This window comes from Meriones unguiculatus, chromosome 16, assembly GCF_030254825.1.
Source record: "Meriones unguiculatus strain TT.TT164.6M chromosome 16, Bangor_MerUng_6.1, whole genome shotgun sequence".
Classification (NCBI taxonomy): Eukaryota; Metazoa; Chordata; class Mammalia; order Rodentia; family Muridae; genus Meriones; species Meriones unguiculatus.
The window spans coordinates 57,807,919-57,814,907 of NC_083363.1; the positions used below are offsets into that span (position 1 = coordinate 57,807,919).

Genomic DNA, 6,989 nt, shown 5'->3' on the forward strand with positions numbered 1-6,989 from the left:
TTGTTTTTTTTTAATCCGAAGTAAAATTATTAATTTTGCCTTTTGTCCTAGTTAGGGATTTTATTGCTGTGACAAAACACCAAGACCAGAAGCAACTTGAGGGGAAGAGGGTTTCTTTTCCTCGTATTTCCCCGTAACAGACAGTCCATCACTGAGGGAAGTCAGGACAGAAACTCAGGCAGGGCAGGAACTGAAACTGGCCGTGGAGGAACACCGCCTGCTGGCTTGTTCGGTCATGACCGGCTCAGCTTTCCTACACATCCCAGGACCATCTGCCCAGAGATGGTACCGCCCACAGCGGGCTGGTCCCTCCCCCACCGATCACTAATTTAGAAAATGCCTCCTAGACGGAAGCATTTTCTCAGCTGTGGTTCTCTCTTCTTAGGTGCGTCCAGGTTTGTGCTTGATGTTTGTTAATTTTCTGAGGAGCAACTCGTCATAGTACGTTATTTCATTTATTCATCACTGGAGTTGGTTTGACATTTGTTTATTTATGTTAATGGGCGTAGTTGACCTGTAATCATTATTTACATCTTCATTTATTATTTTTAATCACAAGGTTACACTCGCCTTATAAAATGAGCCAAAAAACATTCCCCTTATTCTTTAGAATAGTTTACATCCCATGGGGATTAATTGTTGCCTGATTTCTGGCTCAATTTGCATAATATAACATCTTTGCAGTTCACCAAGGTTGGCATTTTGTCTAATAGATGATCAATTTATTACTAAAATTCCATGCATTACCAAGATTTGTGTATTTTCTTTTATTTCTGTGCTACGTAGTTCTCCAATCAAATTGGTCTGTTTACTGGGTAGTCCAGATTGTCTGTCCTTAACAGGCTTCACCTGGGAGATTACAAACACTCTTAATGTCTCTATGCATTTCTTTTCTTATACCTATGCCACCTTTTGCTTTGTAAGTACAAAGCTGTGGTTTTAGTTGTGTATAATTTAGGATGTTCTGTTGAGTTCTTTTTGCCTCTTTTTTCAATTATCAATTTTTCTCTTTCTAATGCTTTTGTTGTTTCCCTAAGGGGTGTTTTCATGTTAATTTTCAGAGATTTGTTTGTCTATATTTTTATTGTGATTCTGTAAACAATTTAAAATTGAGTTGTTCTTTTACTTCTGCCTATTAGTTGTTTTCTGTTTTAAGCAGGAAAGCCTGGCCACTGCGGTTACTGTGGTTGCTGATCTGTTTAGATTTCTTTTCAACCCCTTATTGCACAGTATTTTGTGCTTTCTCTTTGTTTTGCTTTTATTATTTCTTTTCCTCTTGTAGTTTACTGTCATAGTTGACTTTTCTTGTTCCTGCTTTTTCATTTGAAGTTACACATTTTATTCATTTACAGCTACACATAAAGCTTGCGCATTGCAATGTGTGTGCCTGTGTGTGTTAATGTTTGTTTGTGCATACATGCATATGTGTGCATGAAAAGGCCAGAGGTCAATCTTGAGTGCCATTCCTCAGATTCCACCAGTTCTGAGACAAAGTCTCTCTGGCCTGGGACTTGGCAAGGCTGGACAGGCCATGGACCCCAGGTATCTATCTGCCTCCAACTCTTCAGTGCTGGAATAGCAGAGCACTCTGGATTTTATCCCATGAGTTCTAGGTCCCATGAGTACTCAGATCCTCATGCTTGCAAAACAAGCGTTTTTCTGAGTGTGCTCTCTTGCCACAGAAAGCTTGCAAAGCTGTTTTTACACATAAATTTTTAACACTTGAACTTAAGAAACTTGAAATGTAACCAGTCATGCTCTAGTTCCTGTGGGCACCCCAAGAGTGATTTCTGTTTGCCATACTCTTTCTGCTTACGTCAATAGCTCACTGCTTCTTATCTGGCTTAGCCCTATTGATTTCCTGCTAACCAGTACTCTGCATCTGGTTCTGGTCACAGTTGCATGCAATGGCTCTGTAGAATGCCTGCATTGATGGACAGTGTTGCTCCCTGTGGTGATTTGAATGAGATGTCCCCATAGGCTTTGGTATTTGAACACTTGGTCACCAGTTAGTGGTGCTGTTTGGGGATTGTTTAGATGGTACAGCCTTGCTGAAGAAAAGCATGAGTTTTGAATGCAAAAGGCTTCAGCTGCTTCCAGTTCGTGAGCTCTCCCTCTTTCTCTCCCTCCCTCTCTCTCTTGCATCCTCAGCTGAACGCACAAAGTAGAAAGCTCTTAGCCTCCCGCTCCAGCTGCCATGCCTGCATGCTACCACGAACCCTGTCATAATGGACTCACCCTTCTGGCACTGAAAGCCAACATAAGCTCATCTTTCTGTGTTGTTCTGGTGTTCACATAGCAGCAGCAGGAAAGTAACTAACACACTCCCCTGCAGGCACTAGTTTTTCAATTTTATTTTATTTGGGGTCTTTAATGCCTCTACCTCCTTTGAAGCCCCCGACCCTAGGTGGGAGAGAAAGGTTAGTGGGGAGTTGGAGCACAGAACTCTTTAGACTTAGTTCTTCCTGCTTAGGGTCGTAGGGTTCTTTGGGAAAACACCAATCTCAGTTATCGCGATACCCAGCAGTCCAGCAGAACCAGCAGCCTTCTTCTTTCTCTGTCCATCTCCTCAAAGCCTCTCTCTCTCCTTTCTCTCACTCACATCTTCAAATTTTCTCTTGAAGCATTCACGAAGCGTCCTTCGTCTCTCTGGGCTCTGGTATACCCTCTTCAAGTCCTCAGAATTCAACTAACTGCAGCTGAAAAAGGTCATGCCCCTCTCTGAGCAGTGTGAGGCAATCACCAGCTGTGGAGAAACTAAAAGCAATTCCATATCCCACACTTGGGATTAGAACAAAAACCTGTTCACATGACATAACTGAGTTTTTAAAGAAACCAAAACTTCCACTTCGCCCCTCGGCCTTCAGTCTTTTACTTGGCACTTGAGTGTCCGGCTCACAGTTGGTATTATGTTTTACAGAGGCGGTATCATGGCAGGAAGTTCCAGGCTGGCCAGGGTGACACAAAAATAAATAGATCACACAATTCTGCATCACATGGGCTCATCTTGAAATTCTTCTCTGTTGAAGCCAAGGATCTGTTTCACCTACGGTGAGATTCATCAAAGGTTAAAGCAATTCCTCAAGCTGCAGCTGGTGACAAGGCAAAGCTGTATCTCCATCCCTATTGTTGCTGATGCCAGGTGGAACATGGCTTCTCCACAACTTCCCAGCCCTCTGGGGGCCTCTGCAAGGATGGAGTCCACTCCAGAACAGTGCTACCTCCCGCTCCAAGACAGGTGATAATGCAGCCTAGGACAACTTTCTGAGACACTCCTTGGGAGGAGAGAAGCTGGGTCAGTAGTAGACACCAGGGCCTGAGACTGGTGTTGCAGTAAGAGGACCTGGCTCAACAAAAGGGGCATGAACCCACCACAGAAATAAGAGCCCTAAAACCAGGCAGTACACAGGTTGACCTGGAATTACCCCAGTTTGCTCCACAATGCCTGTACCAAGGACTCTGGTATCATTGGGCTTCCTTTCATCCGTCACCCTAGCTAATATGCCTCCTTAAATCCCAGGCCTCCAAGTCGAGGGTGACATGCCATTAGACCACCCTTTCAGATCCTAGGTGGATCTCACCCTAACCACCATATCTGACTGTGTCCCATCTCGGGTCTCACATCCCTTACCGGTCCTGTGAGCACCACCTCTGAGAAGCCAGAGGGTAAACCAGATTCGTGTACAAAGAGCTTAGCGAGCAGTGGGAAATTGGAAGTGGCAGCCCTCCATCCTGCAGCCCTTCCGTGTGGCCTCCACACAGCCAGGCCCGGGTTTAGTCATCAGCTCAACAGAGTTAGTTCGTGACTCCGACTCCACCGAGGGGAACAAATGAGAAACGAGCGGTGCCCAGTCTCAGCCCAAGTCCTATTCCTGGGCAGCCCTGGGGCTGTGTGTGCCTGAGCCAAGCCCCCACCAGGATGCCCCAGCTCAGCTCAGAAGCTGCCCAGACCCTTCACATTTCTGACAAAAGCAACTTAAGGCCCAGGAGCCGCAGGTGGCTGGTCACGTTGCATCCACAGGAAGCGGAGAGAAATGAATGCTGGTGCTCAGTTTGGGCTCTCCTTTTTACTCACTCAGGGACCACAGCCCACGTGATGATGATGCCATATGATGCTGCTGCTGCCATAGTGTGGCTTTCCCACCTCAATGAGCCCAATCTGGAAACTCTGTCACAGACGTGCTCAGAGATTTGTCATCTAGGCCACTCTAGGTCAGTGGCTCTCAACCTTCCTACTGCTGTGGTCCTTAATACAGGTCGTCGTGCTGTGGTGATGCCCCAACCGTAAAACTGTTTTTGTTGCTGTCTGTAACTGTGAATTTGCCACTGTTATGACTCGTAACGTAAGTGTACGATTGGCAGACTATGCTATGTGACTCCCGTGAGAGGGTTGTTTGACCCCCTGTTCTGGATGCTGTCAAGTTGACCGTCAGTATCAGCCATAACACCTAAGATGTGCCAGGAATTTCCCACTCGTGGCATCATGCCCCCCAGCACCTGTAAGGTTTTCCTTGTTCACAGTACCCCAGAGATGCTATACCTGGATTCTTTCATTTGGTTTTGTATTGTTTTTCCTCTCTCCGTTCTTTTGCGGCACCTCTACCCAGCTGTTTGACCTGAGCTTTACAGACCATCTGACCTCTTTCTTACTCCCTGCCCTATTCCCACCCGCCACCAAGCCCTGTAAGCTCTGCCTCCCCACATAGCTTCAGCCTGTGCTCAGCACCCCACCCACTGGCTGGGTCCCAATAAGAACAGGGACTGCAGCGTTCCTGTTGTGGTTCTTAGTGCTCACTGTCAGCCTGGCATACCTGCCAGGCATTACTGAGCCTCTGGGAGCACCTATCAGGGATTTCCTTGATTAGGCTGATGAAGGTGGGAAGACCTAACCTAAAAATGGGTTGCGCAAAAAGAAGCAATCTGGATGGACTCGGGCATTCTTGCTTCTCTGATTCCTCACTATAGCCATGGTGTGACTCACCCTCCAGGCCTCGGGATCTCACGATGGACTGTACCCTCAAACTGTGTGCCCTCTAACTGTGAGCCAAAGAAACGCTCTCTTCCTTCAGTTGCCAGGGCATTTTAGCACAGCAAAAGAAAAGGTGACTACCACGTCTATACTGTGAGTCCAGCGTCCTGAAAACACCAGGCAGTATTTCCCCAGTGCCCCTCAGCAGATGGCATCTGCTGAGAGTTCCACAGAGTGGGGTGACTGGGACCAGTCATCGCCCCCCCCCCCCGCCCTCCTTTAGAAAGGGGGTGCAGAGAACTGACCATGGGCCACACTCCAGATGGGAGGGCGGAACGGACTGGACTCCTGGCCTGGGCCAGAGCCCAGTGTCCACACTGAGCACCCCCATCCTGAGTTCTGGTGGAAGCAGTCAGCACAGGCACACCAAGAAAACCCTTGTGCCGGGTCACACCTCCACCCCGAGTCTCTCTCTCCACTTCCCTCGCCTCCATTTCTCTGTCGTTTGGACGATGATGTCGTCATTCTCTGGGTCAATGGGGCACAGGCAGCACCACCCACCCACGCAAGCTGTCTATATAAGCCGGGGTATATTTTTCATCGGATCTCACATACCAGACCCACCTCCAACCATGTGCACATGTGCGCCTGCGCGCGCGCGCACACACACACACACACACACACACACACACCATTTCACAATTATGAGCTAAAATAAATCCTTCCTCTTCAGAAGCTAATTACCTCAGGTGTTTGTTACAGTAATAAAAAGCCAGCTCCCATAGGCTTCTTCCCCTTACCGCCTGCACTTTGACCTCAGCGTGAAAGCTCCAGAGACCGTCAGAGACCGTGTCAGCTGGGCCCAAGGGCAGGCCATTAGTGCTCCCTGGCACCAGAGGATACGGAAGGGAGACATACCAGCACTGACTGGCTGCTAATGAACCAGAAGGCAGTCTGAGGCCTCTAGGGGCTCAGCCTTGAGCCATACACCGAGGACAGTCTTGCAGATTCTCCAGAGAAGACACTGTGGGATCATCCTGTGTGGAACGGAATTTCCCGGAGTCCGAAGTTTAATGAGAAACAGCATCCTTCCTGCACACACATGCACACCTCTTCCGTGAAACACCTATCGGATAACTGAAAAAAGTTGGACAAACGGTTACTCCTTTGATCTGTCCCCTAGCATGTGACTCCCCAGAGGAAAAGGTTCTTTGTAAGTTATAGTTGTCAGTCTAAGGAACTGCATGTAGATTAACTTTGCTTTTCTGGGTGTGATCCTCCTTCTCACCCTGGAAGGAGGGTATTCTCTCTCCTCAAGGCTTCTGCTCCCCAGCAGTCAGCAGGACCACACACAAGTTACATAGTTTCCAGCTCTCATTGTCAGCGGTGCAGTTACATCCTAATTCTGGGGGGACTGAGAATGCAGAAGTTCCCACACTCCTAGGGAAAGCGCTATTGTGTTGTAGCCATGGAAACACAGCCGCAGAAGCAGGGCTAACCTCTTTCAATCCTCCTGGAAGAGGTGTTGCAGCCAACCAATCAGCGTCAGCCCTGTGTGAAATTCAGCCAATCCAGGAACAGGCTCCCTCAGTCCCCCGGCCTCAGGGGTTGGTGGGAAGTCACTCCTGCTGCTAGGTGCCCTCCTGGCAACAGCCTGAACCACAGGGTCCTGCTTGCTTGAGTGAGCAGTGAGCTCCAGTTTTGCTTTTGATTTCCTAGTTGAGAGATGGTCTCCTTGTCCTTGATAAAGTTCAATATATACCCTGTCACTGTGTTAATCAAGACTTTCACTCCAAGCCCTTCCCTACATAACTTTTTAATTTTCCCGTAGTTAGACGTTTGCTTCGTGGTTTTCATCTGCTTAAGTTTATGTCTTTTGTTGCCGTCCGTTTTTACCCAAAAGGCCTAATTCTTAGGCATTGCATTTGTTTATTTTTGTGTAAACTGAGGACATGACTACTCAAGGTAAGGTTAAGCAAGCAGAAGGTTTTTATTGCAGATCTGAGGGAGAGTACGGCCA

At 47.7% G+C, this 6,989-nt stretch overlaps 1 long non-coding RNA gene across 1 annotated transcript; it reads right to left on the reverse strand.

Annotated features, from left to right (window-relative positions):
- Positions 1 to 2,368: 2,368 nt before the first annotated feature.
- LOC132648247 (uncharacterized) lies at positions 2,369 to 6,359 on the reverse strand. The gene is made up of 3 exons (XR_009586618.1): positions 6,258 to 6,359; positions 5,888 to 6,106; positions 2,369 to 3,046 (listed from the first exon to the last, which is right to left on the reverse strand). It is a non-coding gene; the product is annotated as an uncharacterized LOC132648247 (long non-coding RNA).
- Between the last annotated feature and the right edge of the window lie 630 nt (positions 6,360 to 6,989).